The 14,507-nt window shown below is 39.2% G+C and overlaps 1 long non-coding RNA gene and 1 pseudogene across 1 annotated transcript; one reads left to right on the forward strand and one right to left on the reverse strand.

Moving 5' to 3' along the window:
- The window catches only part of LOC130719573 (uncharacterized), a 49,000-nt pseudogene extending 36,471 nt beyond the window's left edge, over nucleotides 1-12,529 (forward strand).
- Nucleotides 489-2,051, reverse strand: LOC130718122 (uncharacterized). The gene is made up of 2 exons (XR_009012524.1): nucleotides 985-2,051; nucleotides 489-848 (listed from the first exon to the last, which is right to left on the reverse strand). It is a non-coding gene; the product is annotated as an uncharacterized LOC130718122 (long non-coding RNA).
- Nucleotides 12,530-14,507: the final 1,978 nt, after the last annotated feature.

Genomic DNA, 14,507 nt, shown 5'->3' on the forward strand with positions numbered 1-14,507 from the left:
ACAGCAGGCAAGCTCACATCAATGTTTAGGTAAATGCAAATTATTGTGACAAAGCTAATCTATCCTTTTTGAATCCCAAAAGACATATCTGCAATAAATGAGAAAGCAACAAGGCAAGGTTTGTATTAAGTCCAAGAACTATTATCTTAGTGTTGTTTTAAAATTTCAAGATTGTGTTTGTCTTTCTTTTATAAGCTATAGACAAGTGTCATTTTTCCTGCAATTTGCTTGCATCCAAATCATACATCCAAGTTTGCGAATTTTGGAGCAACCACACAATATGGTCACTTTACAAAACGAAATTCAAAATTTCATGTAATGCAATATTAAAAACAGAAGCAATCTGCAATTGATTGTGTACCACTGAAAAATCAGTTCACTTAAACTAGAGAGATATATTTCAAGAGACATTCAGTCATGCCCATCAAACAAATTATAAGATTAAATTGCAATCAATAAATGCTAATTCCAGAACCGGTCAATGAAACTTAAGAAATATAAACTGGAATGTTATTTTGAATATATCAGGAGGAATGAGCTACATTTTAACACTCAAGAGTAGTACTAAAATGGCATATCAATTTAGCACATGTTTGATTGCAGTAAAATAAACCAGTCCAAGCATAGTGAATTTAGCAGCAAATTGTAAGAGCAAATTATGCAAACCAGGCGTAATACCATTCCAGATTCTAAGTATTCTTCAAGTGCGACCAACTTCTCAATATTCATGTCCAATTTGACAGCAACATCATGGAAATGAAGAGAAGTTCAATCAAGTATTTTATCGAGCGGTTGGTGTGTCCTAACTTATCCCTTCCTTCTCCTTGGTCTGAACTGCTCCTCTATGTCTTGTATCAAACACAAAGAAAAGAAAGACAAAATCAATTTTAGACTATTGGGAATCAAAGCACATAACTGATAGTAATAAAGCCAAACAGAAAGTAGAAGAAATTTTTAGTTTGAGTGGTCAACAGGTCAAGTGACCTTAAATCCGAGGCGCCAGAGGTGCCGTTAGCTTCGTGGCAGAGGGTTGACGATGCGTTCCCCTAGCCACGCCGATCAAAGATCGGAAACCGAAGCTACCCGCGACAGTGAACAAGAAACGCCGTGGTGGTAACGAATTTTTTGTTCCTTCCTTTTTCTTCTCGATCCGTGAACAGTGGTTAACCATGCTTGGAAATTCTTCATCCTTGAGGTCCGGAAGAGTTTCACCGGGCCCCACGGTGGGCGCCAAATGTACTTATATGAACATTGAGGTCTTCATCTAGGGTTTATGGTAGGATTGGTAGCCATTGTTATGCCAAAGAGAGAACCTGCCTTTTTTTTTTTGGTCAACGGAATGCTATTTCATAAATTCAGAGCCAATTATAGCTGGCGGAAATTACAATGAAAACAGGGGTAGTGGGAAAAAAACACGGTCCAAGTGACAAACTTGTCCCACTACATCAATTAAAACCAGTAATAACTAGGCTCTGAAACACAGGGGAGCAAAGTTAGACTAAGGGAGAGGGCCAAGAACGCAGAATGCCTTGTTCCCCTTCTGAAGCTCCTTGTGAATTTCCAAATACACAACAAAATCAATCTGGTTCCCTTTCGATCAGTGACAAATCAGCACGAATGTCCATGGCTAAGCCGTGGGGAGGGGCGAAGCACCAATTTGGGGGAAGGTTGTTCCTGCTGTGTAGCTGCGTTATGGAGTGGGCAACCTTGTTGGTCTTTCGTGGGATCCAGGTAAAAGTACATAACTGCAGATTGCCTCAAAGTTTAATAATATCTTCCACAATAACTTGGATTTCTCCAATTGTTTTCTTCCTATTGCATGCCTCAATTAGTTGCAGACAGTCAGATTCCATAAGAACTTTGTCCTCCCCCAAATTATTGACGAAGACCAAAGCCTCCCTCAGCGCACATGCTTCTGCAAGAAGGGGAGAGGGGCACGGTAATTTGGATACTCCCCCGGTAAGGACCACACCTTCATGGTTTCTGACTATGTAAGCAAGGGAACTCATGTGGGACTTGGTACTCCAAGATGCATCTGTATTGATTTTGATAATCCCTCTGGCAGGGGCTTTCCATACAGTTTGTGTATTGGACCTCACGTTACCTGAGACTGCATTAGTCTTGACTTTCTCTTCAGTGTTGGTGCAGTCCCGTAGTAGAAGAAGGGCATTGGCAACAACAACTTGTGGGTTGGGGCTTTCAGCATTGAAGATTACTCGGTTTCGATCCTTCCAGATACCCCAAAGGGTACAGAACAACAAGGCAATACTCGGTTCAGGGGATGATGCGGCTTGTAGTCTATCCAGCAAAGAAGCAAGCCAGCGATCGAAGCTAGAGATAGAGGGTGAGATGGTCAGCTGCAGAGGGGACCCGAACCACACAGCCTTAGTCCAGGGGCAGAGTAGGAGAGTGTGCTCAATGGTCTCTGAATCACACTGGCAGATAGGCACAGGCTAGATTAAGAGATCCTCCTTCTATGTAGATTTCTCTTGACTGCCAAGGCATTATGGCAAGCTTTCCAAATGAAATGTTTGATTTTTTGGGGTACAATAGAGCTCCATATGGCAGACCAAAGATCATTAGGAATAAGGTGGGAAGGGCCAATTTGCATTGTTGTATTGGAGGAAGAGTTCTTCATAGTATGATACCCTGAACTGACACTGTATCTTCCAGAGGGGTGGTGAAGCCAATAGAACCTGTCGCGGTCTTCAACTATGCTCTTTGGGGTTTGGAGGATTGCCTTTGTTTGTGTAGGTGGGAAGATTGAGCTAATTCTTGCCACATTCCATTTACCGGTAGTATGGTCTATAAGGTCTCCCACCATGAGTGATTGCCCACTATTCCACTGTTGTAAATTTTCCCCATTCCACACCCAATTCTCTTGCCAAACATCAATGTTACTTCGTTTGGCAACAACCCATCTTCCATGTCTTCTAATGAAGTTTCTCCCTTCTAGCATGCTGTCCCACATCCTTGATGAGAGTTTGGGTTTAGGAGCATCAAGGAAGTCATGATCTGGGAAGTAAATGGCTTTCAAAATCTGGACCCAAAGTGCATTAGGATTGGCTAAGATTCTCCATGCTTGGCCAGCAAGGTGCGCTATTATTATGAATGGGGGTTAGCCGGCCTTTTATAGTGGGACTGAACCCTAAACCTAAATCTATTACATTTGGGGCATGTCTATGGTCTATTGGGCCTTAGCATCGACCCATACGCCTAACTAAACCTATCTGGACACTAGCGAGCTCCTTCGTTGACTCGCCTTGCCCAGCGTTGTCCTATCGTTAAGGTCTCACAAGTATCTTGTTTGGCGGGACCTGTCCATATGTCTTATATTTTTTGGTAATTAAATGTCAAAAAAATTAAAAAAAAGTTATTTAGTGGTGTTTCTTACCCGATTATTTTAAATGTCAAAAAATTAAAAGAAGTTATTTAGTGGTGTTGCTTAACCGACTCTTTTTATAAGAAAAATAAAAAATTTACTTAGTAGTGTTGCTTCAATGACAATTTTCTTTAAAAAAGTTTATAAAAAGACAAATTTTAAATTTATATCAATGTATGCCTTATTTGCTTTGGTAATTAAATGTCAAAAATTATTTAGTGATGTTGCTTAACCGACAATTTTTGTTAAAAATTTATTTAGTTGTGTTGCTTCACCGACAAATTTTTAAATTTTTTAAAAAGTCAATATAAAATTTATATCATTTTTTCCTATAAATAATTACCATAATTGTTATATTTCCATTTAATTACCTTCTATGATTAATACTTTGTATTAACTATCAACTTATTAGAAATTAATAGTTAGCAGATATTTTTTATGAAAATAGTTGATTACAAATGATTACAAATAGAATGATAATGAAAGTTGAAGTTCATGTTATGCTAATAAGAAACATGGATCAAATTGTTGGATTGTGAAATGAGACAAGACTTATCATAAATGATTTTAGAGAAAATGTAATTGAAGTTAAAGTTCTTACAAGAATATGTGCAGATCTAAAATATTATTAATCAAGATAACTATGATCCGACATATGTTATCCTTTTAAATTTCAATGAAGGCAATTCACATTACTTTGCAATGATAATAAATAAGTGACAACTGACAAGGGCAATCTCTTTCTCATGTTGGCTCAAAGACCAGTAGTTACCCATGACCAATTGTATGTGGCGTTTTCAAGATTTACAAGCAAACAAGAGTTAAAATTCTTGCAATTGATGATGAAGGAAAGTCATGTTCAACAACAACAAATGTAGTTTACAAAGATATTTTTACTAAGATTCGATTTAATTGAATTTAAATGATTTTATGACATACATGTGTTCAATTCATCTTCATATTATAAATTCGTGTTCGTATTCCAGTCGTGCATGGCACAGGACAATACTATTATCATCTTGTACGAATGGTTTGAATTAGTTTGGCTTTGTAGGGAAAAATCATGATTATATTCATCATCCAAAAAATTTGTCTCTAAATTTAAATTTGAACCGATATTATCCAATTATAGCGATTTAGATTTGATTGGATTTTCAGTTTTAGTTTAACTCTTTTATCTTTTGAAATTGTACGGCATAAATGTTAAAATTATATAACATAATAATTTTAATGATAAATAATTTAGAGCATCAATATCAATATAGTATTTATAACATATAGCATGACCAATATTTTTTAAAAAAATTAACGTATTTACTCGATTTGTTTAATTTTTTTTACATAAGTACATTCCATATAATAAACATATAAAGATGTAAATATGCAAATATCAATGATAGTCTCCGAATGATAGCTCAAGCGCTAAGAGATAGGTTGGATGAGGAAGGTCCAGGGATCAATCCTTAAAAAGTGCAATTTATCTTTTCAATATACCGAAAACATTCCAATGATATGATATATGTATGAATACAATTATATATAAGGAGATTTAAAAAATAAAAATCTATTTAAGGATGTACATATTCGGTTTGAATTGGATTTCATTGATTCAATTTTGAAAATCAAATCAAAAATTCGATCTAAGAAAAAAATTCATTTTTATTATTTTGGATTTCTTGATTTTCACTTTTATTGAATTTTACTTTCTTTACATCAAATTTTTCAATTTTTATTTAATTATATTGGTTATGAAGACCCCTATTATCCAATACATTTTTATCTAAAAAGTTCTTCTCCAAATAATGTCAACTGGTAAGGCACCTGAATTTCAGAAATCTATTTTGTTTAATTTGAACATTATTTTTTCAGCATATTGTAACTGTCACCAGTGTTTTTTACTCGTGTGTTATATGAGGAATATGTCTATTGTATTTGATACATAAATTAATACTATGATTATTGGAAATATAATAAACAAAAAATGAAATAGAAGATTCGGAAATGGTAAGAAAAGTGGACAAAAAAGTCTTAAATTAAAACCTTTGTTGCATAGATTGGAATTCGTACAATTAAATAACTAATAAAAAGATTGCTTAACCAAATCTCAAATTCTACAAATCAAATAAGGGGATGGTTTAATGATGGCTAATAAACAATAACTGAGTTAATATACAGTGAAAAAAATAGAAAACATTTTTCATGAACGTGATTATCGGAGTTCATTTTCACACAGAAAAATAAACCAAACATGATCCAGATCAACAGAATCTCGTTTCACATTCTCCATGAACCTGAAGACAATAGCACAAATCATTGATAAAAGGAATCACCAATAAAGCATTCAAAACACATATTAATCTTAGAAAAAAAAGGATGTGATAGTAGCACAAATCAGGATTGTGAAAGATAAATCATAAAGTATAACAACATTGATTTGAGCATGTTATAGGGTTGTGAGCCCGTGCGTCACATGGAAAATTTATCTATTGTATTTGAGATATACATTAATACTTTAATTAATAATTTGAATATAAAAAATTTAAATTTCTAAAAAGAAAAATACAGTCATAATAAAAATGTAGATGTTCATCCCAATAAAAGTTTTTTTTTTTGTTACAAGAGGAAGAGTTAAAAACGACAAGCTAACGAAGAATATCAATACATAAAAAATCCAATCACTGCGGAAGATGGCATAGAAAATCTGCTGCACCGTTTCTTTCTTGAGGAACAAACTCAATGCGCACAATCCAGTCCCATGCCAATTGCCTTTAACTCGAGCCAATGTCTCCATGTCCCATAAGCTATCTGTAGCCATTCCCTCCATGAAAAACTTCACAAGTAACAAGCAATCTGACTTGCACACAATGTCACGGTGACCCAGGTCCCATGCATGTTGTAAACCCATTTCAAGTGCCAACACCTCAGCTTGAAAGGGACTCCCGTTAGCAATGCTCTGAGACACTTCGGCGAGCCAAGCTCCACCCACATCCTGGAGAACTGCTGCACAGCCCATGCAATTTAACGTTGCCACCCAACTGCCGTCAACCGAAACAACAACGTGTGACTGAACCTGGACCGTCGAAGGAGGTGGATTCACGTCTGGTGTTGCTTCATCGACAAGGGTCGCTGGTGGTAATGTATTGACACCAGGCCAACGCTTCCAGATTGCCAAGTCATGGACAATTTGGCGGAGAACGTAGTTCCAAGGCCGAGGGGATGGCGCAAAGATAAATTCGTTCCGCTACCGCCACGCCCACCACAATACTGCTAGAACCAACAAATTACTAGGATGCCTCAAAATACCTGCAAGCCAATTTGGAAAAAGCACATGGCGACGCATAGGGGGAAGGCTTGAGCTGAACTGCTGCCATAACCGCTGAGAGTCGGGACAATGGTGAAAGAGATGATCTTCGACTTCAACTTCGGCCTGGCACCTCGGACACGCAGAACTGATGCTCAAGTGGCTTCTATGTCGTTTAGCTTTAGTTGGTAATGCTTCTTTTGCAAGGAGCCAAAGAAAGAGCCTCTGCTTCTCAGGAACCTTTGCTCTCCAAATCTGCTTCCAAATCATTGACGTACCATCACTCACATTGGAAACAAAGTTATATGCAGAACTCGTGGAATATTTCCCATCCGGGCTGGCTTTCCAACACACAACATCAGGTCCTTGAGGAGTTTGTGGGATTGGAACATGCGTTATTTCCTGGGTGATTTGTGGAGGTAAAATGGTAAACAGCCGAGACAGCGCCCAGGCTCCATTCTCCCTCATATCAACAATAGAGAAAGCGGTGTCTGAAATATGGACATAGGGTACCCGAGAACATAACTTGCCCGAGCCAAGCCAACTATCGTACCAGAAGGAAGAGGATCCAACTCCCAGATGAGCGCCAAATCCACCCGCAATATTGTTTTTGGCTTGAACGATCCCTCTCCAAATATAGGAATCTCCACTTTTGTAAGAACCAGGAAGAACATCATCATTGGCTAAATATTTTTTTGAAAGTGCTTGCACCCACAACTTGTCCTTCTCATGCAACATACTCTCCACAAGCTTCCCAAGCATAGCAATATTTTTATCTCGGGTACTCCTCGGGCCAAGTCCCCCGACCTCTTTAGGACACAAAATTTCCTTCCACCTTACCCAGTTCCAACTTCTAGTATTGCCACATCTCGCCCAAACACGACTTCTAAGTCTTTTATCAACAAATTCACAAACCGACCCGGGGAGCCAAAGAGCCTGCATGGAATAAATTGGGAGAGACGATATTACGGACTTGGCAAGACATAAGCGACCTGCCTTATTCAAAAGCTTATGCTTCCAAGAGGCCAATCAGGAGCTTATTCTGTCAATCATTGGGGAGAAACTATCACGGGTTACTCGACCTTTAAGAAGCGGAATACCAAGATATTTTCTCAGGTTGCTTGCCCTTGCAATACCCTAATATCAGACAATGTCTGTTGTACATTCTGATCCATGTTCTTAGAAAAGAACATTTTGGACTTATCTAAATTTACTTTCATACCAGAAACAACAAAAATCAGCCTAGGTTTTTGCTACTAACTCCATCTACGCTTTGTTAGCTTGGCAAAACAATAACACATCATCTGCAAAAAATAGATGAGAGATCACAATACCTTCTATTGTGATACGGATAGGGTATCATGCACCATCACTCACAAGCTTTGAATTTGAATAGCCAACCTCTCCATGCAAAGAACAAAAAGATACAGAGATAAGGGATCCCCTTTCCGAAGATGGTAGCTTCGACCCATTCCATAAAATTGAAATCTTCGTATTCTTGACCCCCCACATAATCAAGTCTACCACAGATGGAGGAAACCCAAAATAATAAAGAGTGGCACCTAAAAAGTCCCAACTTACCCAATCATAGACCTTTTTCAAATCAATCTTCAACGCCACAAGTCCACCCCCCTTCTTGTGAGTATGGATTGTATGCATCACCTCTTGCGCCAGAATGATATTGTCCTTGGTTCCCCTACCCGGGATGAAGCTTCCCTGAAGGGGTCCCACAAGATCTGCAAGAAGAGGACGAAATATGTTGACCAGAACCTTCGTGATCCCCTTGTACGCTACATTACAAAGGCTTATTGGACGAAGATCCTTGAAGCGAAGCTGCTCATCAACCTTAGGAATAAGCACGATCAGAGTTTCCAAGAGATTTCTCCAATCGGATGATCGACACCCTTTCTCCCCTCCAACTCACATTGTACACCGTGGAGCCTCCGCTCCACCCTTTTCTTTCTTTGATGGATGCTGCCAAATGTCTCCCTATTAAAGAGAATTGAGGCCTCCTTCACATTTGTTAGTTTTCCGGTCAAAGTACTAGGTGGTTTGGTCCAAGTATCTCGTACCAAAGGTTCATATGATGGATGAGTCGCCCAAGCGGCATGGAAACATAAGGGGCGGTCATGAGTGTCACCAGTAACCACATTACACCTGAGCAAAAGCGGACAGTGATCCGAGTAAACTCGCAATAGATGCTCCACATAGGCTTCCGGAAAAAAGTTCAGCCAAGCTACATCCCCCAAAGCTCTATCCAGACGCTTAACAAGACCTTGTTCTCATGCATGTCGTCTTTCCCAAGTAAACTTGGTTCTAATGGCTCCCAAGTCCATGAGTTCACATCATCCATCATGTTCAACATAGACATCGCACGAGCTTGTGAAAATTTGCCTCCCACCACTTCCGATGGGAGACAAATTTCATTAAAATCCCCAATCAAAAGCCATGGTTCTAGAAAACGACGACGGATGCCAGCTAAGTACGGCCAAAGAGCTTTTCGGCGGGTCAGGTTAGGGCTTGCGTACACAACAGAGCATACCTAATTCCTTGCACCGCTACATACTAACAGTGAGACCACCTGGGGATGCACAACAATTGCACAAACCCAGAATGTTTATGACACAAGTGATAGTATCCAAATACCATCACTATTACCCATTGCTTCTGACGCCGAGCATAGTTCATAGCCCAAACTTGTCCAGAACGATGCCACTCTGTCGAAACAACAATGAGTCTCAAACACTGCAAAAATAGAAGGGTGAAAAGTCTGTATAAGGTCCTTCATTCTTCTCTAACCACGAGCTCCCGCTCCACCATGGATGTTCTAAGCTAAGATGCATTGACCTTTTTAATCCATAAACACTTACGGAGGGAAGGTTAGGCGACACATGGTTAATGATCCCTATGCACCGCTCCGTACTTATTAATCGCCGCTCCTAGGTCAAATGGTATGCCATTAGTGAATGATTCCTTTACCTTCGAAGAGGATGGACACTGCTTATTCTCAGACTGCAAAATGGAGTATCTATTCCCACTTGAGGCTGCAAGTTCATAGTGGAACGCACCCCGTCACTTGTTTCATAAATTTGGATGCCATTATTCCTCCTTGCTGACAGTGTATCACCGTGAATGAAAATTTCCTTCCTGTGTCGTTTTTACTAGGCGACAAGGAGTAATTAGGAATTCCCTCTGTGGTCCCAACATTAAATTTACTTTCCTCGTTTATATTCAATCGCATGGTTACTGGTTGCAATGATGAGGGAGTAGAAATGGCTGGTCCCTTGGTTTTAGCCCCAAAATTAGCACGAATTTGTTGCCCATTATTATTCTTTTTATTTGAATTCTAATTCTTCTTTTTTTTCACAACAACCAGCCATTTGCCATGGGCAATATTTGGGTATTTAATATCCATAACGACCTTCGCTGAAATTGAGGGAGGCTCATTAATTAATCTCCTGAGCAACTAGGGTCAAGCGTTTCCACATGAATCTCTACCACCGGTGCCTTCGTTCCAGCCTCTTCCACCGCCACGACGGTCGCTGGCTTCGTCGCTACTGGCGGTTTGCTGCAGTTCCTTGCCATGTGATCATAGCATCCACATTTAGTGTAGAGAAGATGGAGGCCCTCGTACTCAATGTTATACCAAGTGTTACGCAGTCCCACCACACCTAAGACTGGCTCGTTCAGATCGATTTCGACACAAATACGTGCATATTTCCCTCTTTGCATATCCGTGGTGTTCATATCCACCTTCATAGGCTTGCCCACTGCCATTGCCAGTGTACTCTCGTCATAAAATTGGAAACCCGCCCAGGAATGCGAATCCATACTGACGTAATGCTTATATTTGAGTCCACCGCAACGAAGTCCGGTGTCCAAGGCATAACTGCTAAGTAATGATCGTAAGTCATCCAAGGAGCACCCGACATGACCTTCTCCTTGTCCTTTGGGAGATCAAACTAGACCAGAAAGTAGCCATGGTGCACATCCCTTTGGGAGATCTAATCCCGCAGGTTTGCTCTTGTGTTTGAGGCATCGATCAATACCTTGCTTTATACAAATTTGACATGCTAAAAACACTATTTGTTGAGATTCTTACCTAATGGAATTAAGAAACTAACAAAGATGACCATTCAATAAAATGACTCCACAACACAAATGAAATACCACACACCGCGTGAAATCTTACATAATTTTTATGTATATTTACTCCTAAAATCATTAGAAAAACTATGAATAATGTACTTAAATCATATATGAAATTTTATTTTCTTATTATGTTTGACATTAAAGCATTTCCATGCTAAAATGTTCTTTCCCGTAGGAGATTTTTGCTCTGTAATTTGAACAAAATAAAATAAAAATAGACTATATTGTTATGAAGAACATGTTTAATATGAAGGTACATTGTAAAATAGTGACATCTTATTAAAATTTATTTTTTCTGTTAATTTTACATGAATTTTGTTGTAAAATGTTCCTCCCCGTGAGAACTCTTAACCATATAGTTTAACTTAAACAAAAATCCACTATGTATGTTTTAATGTTTTTTGATCTCCGCACGACACATTTTAATCATCAAATTATCAGACCTTTATAATTATTTCTTTTAAAACTTTCAAGAAGTAATGACATTATACTGATTTTTTATTTACAACTCATAGGAATTAGATTTTCATCTAGGAGTTCAAACAATCATTTTTTATCCATGCGTTACACAACAAGCTTTCTCTTGTGCTTAAGACATGTATCAATACCATAATTTAGCAATATTTTCAAATATTGAGAGATATATAATGCTACATAATGCGTTACTCTAATTTGATTTTCCTATATTTATAGTTTATCTCGTCCTACTAAGTAACTACTATAATAACATCTAACTAACCCAGCCGTCCCTGATTAATTTCCCCTTCTGTTACATCGTTACATGAGCTTGAAAATTTAAGTAAACACACTTCTAGCTTTTAGGTGATAAATGGAAATAATATAGAAACAACCACAGTCCGCAGCTAATGAGAACTCTGCCAAGTTCACCTGCTTCTTTTAACTTTCCTTTGAGCCTCACATCATTTTTTTTGTTCAATTTAGAGCATTCCGGACATTCTATAGAAAAACTATTTTCCTTGGAAAAAAGCAAATAGAATCAAATCTGATGCATTTGTATCATCTTTTGTTTGTTATAGATTTTCATTGGAACAAAACAAATAGAAACAAAAGAAAATGATTTTTTTAAATAGAAATGTTAAAGATTCTCTGTTTAGTACTTTTATCCGATAAAAAAAATCAATCCAAAGATAATTCACCAAACAATTATTTTATAAAAATCCGAAAAAAATCTCTAATTTATTCTTGTAATCAGTACAAATACAAATGATAACCTAATAAAAATTCATTTCAAAAAAAAAGATAACCTAATAAAAATTAATTAATACTCTAAAAAAATCAAAAATAAAATAAAAGATCATAAAAGAACAGCGGCCAAAAAAGTCCCAGCAGTCAATGTCACTAATGGCGCAAACTTGCAAAAGAGTGAATCTCGGGATGGATTTTATATTGAATTGGATTTTCCTGCTGGTCCTATTACAGAAATCAACTCTGATGAGACTGACCAAATTTCAATGTCACTAAACGGTGCTCCATAGTTGATATAAAGAAGACACAAAGGACACAAATTGGAGATAACTTACTGGTAATTCCTAATCTGCTCTCTTTGTGAGAAATTGATTGGGTACCTTTCTCATTGATATGTCAATATTATATATACAAGAAATATAATGTATGGTCAACTACCTAATTATGACTCAACATAATTACAGGAAAATTATAGGAGAATATTCTAGTCTATCACACTCCCGCAGTCGAAACGGGAGGATCACGGACGGTTAGACTGGTCCGAAAATCATCAAAAAGAACCCGGGGTAGACCTTTGGTGAAGATATCTGCAATCTGGTACCGGGATGGAACATGAGGAACGCGCACCTGGCCACGTGCTACCTTCTCTCGAACAAAATGAATATCCATCTCAATATGTTTTGTCCGTTGATGCTGCACAGGATTACCAGAGAGATAGATGGCACTAACATTGTCACAATACACCAGAGTGGCCCGGGGAAGCGGAAAATGAACCTCTAGGAGAAGATTACGAATCCAGCAAGACTCAGAGACAACATTGGCGACACCTCGGTACTCAGCCTCAGCACTGGAACGAGAGAGAGTAGGCTGCCGTTTAGAAGACCAGGAGATGAGGTTGTCACCAAGGAATACACAATAACCAGACGTGGAACGACGAGTATCAGGACATCCACCCCAATCAGCATCAGTGTAAGTAATGAGCTTCTGAATGGGAGATGGGGTCAGAGACAATCCAAAATGAATAGTACCCTGAACATAGCGCAGGATGCGTTTGAGAGCGAGCATGTGATCCGTGCAAGGAGCATGCATGTGAAGGCAAACCTGCTGAACAGCATAAGAGATATCAGGGCGAGTAAAAGTGAGATACTGTAATGCACCTGCAAGACTCCGATATAGAGTGGGATCCTCATAAGGAGTGCCGGAGGAGGTGCTGAGCTTCTGTTTGGTGTCAACAGGAGTGGCGGACGGGTTGCATGATGCCATGCCAGCACGCTCAATAATCTCTGAAGCATAAGTGCTCTGGCTGAGAAAGAGGCCATGAGGATGGCGATGAACGGCAATGCCCAGAAAGTAGCTCAGAGGGCCTAGATCCTTCATCGCAAATTCGGAGGCCAAGAGAGACATGAACTTACGGCGAAGATCTTGAGTGGAGGTGATGAGGATGATGTCATCAACATAAAGGAGTATGTATGCCAGGTCAGAACCCTGTTTGTAGATGAAGAGAGAGTGATCTGACGTGCTATGGTGAAAACCAATGGTGGCTACATAATCAGCAAAACGTTGGTACCACGCCCGTGGAGCTTGCTTGAGACCATAAAGGGACTTTTTCAAGCGACAGACATGATCAGGATGATGTGGGTCACGAAAACCGAGGGGCTGATGCATGTAGACAGTCTCATAAAGGTCACCATGAAGGAAGGCATTCTGGACGTCGAGTTGATGAATGGGCCAAGACTTGGAGAGAGCTATGGTGAGAACAGTGCGAATTGTAGCAGGCTTCACCACGGGACTAAAAGTCTCATCACAATCAACACCTGGAACCTGTGACCTGCCATCACCTACAAGACGAGCTTTGTAACGCTCAAAAGAACCATCAGATTTCTTCTTATGCCTAAAAATCCACATGCAACGAATAATATTAGCATCACAAGGTCGAGGGACTAAATCCCACGTCTTATTTCTAATAAGCGCATCAAATTCAGATTGCATTGCAGATTGCCAATTCGGGTCAGACAAAGCAAGTTTGGGGTTCTGGGGAACAGGAGAGATAGCAGGATCAGATATAGAGGCCGATAGGGTGAATAGCTTTCGGGGTTTGGCAATACCTGTCATGCTACGAGTGGTGACGGTCCTAGTAGGTGGGTTAGGGCGGGGCGGTGGCTGTGGTGGTGTTGGTGCTGAGGGCGGGGACTGAGTGCTAGCTGGGATAGAATCAGTTAGTGGTTGTTGACAAATGGAAGAGGTGGGTGGATCGGCAACGTTGGGGGCCGAGGTGGCTGGCTCAACTACAACAGGCTGGTGTAACTGATTCTTCCACTAATTAACTAAATAGGGATGGAAGTCATCATCCAAACAAGCATAAGATGGAGGAGGAGGGGGGTTGAGGTTGGCAAAAGGAAATTGGGTCTCGTCAAAGACAACATGCCGCGAAATTATTATTTTTCTGTTCGACAAATCAAAACATTT

Source organism: Lotus japonicus, chromosome 5 (assembly GCF_012489685.1).
Source record: "Lotus japonicus ecotype B-129 chromosome 5, LjGifu_v1.2".
Classification (NCBI taxonomy): domain Eukaryota; kingdom Viridiplantae; phylum Streptophyta; class Magnoliopsida; order Fabales; family Fabaceae; genus Lotus; species Lotus japonicus.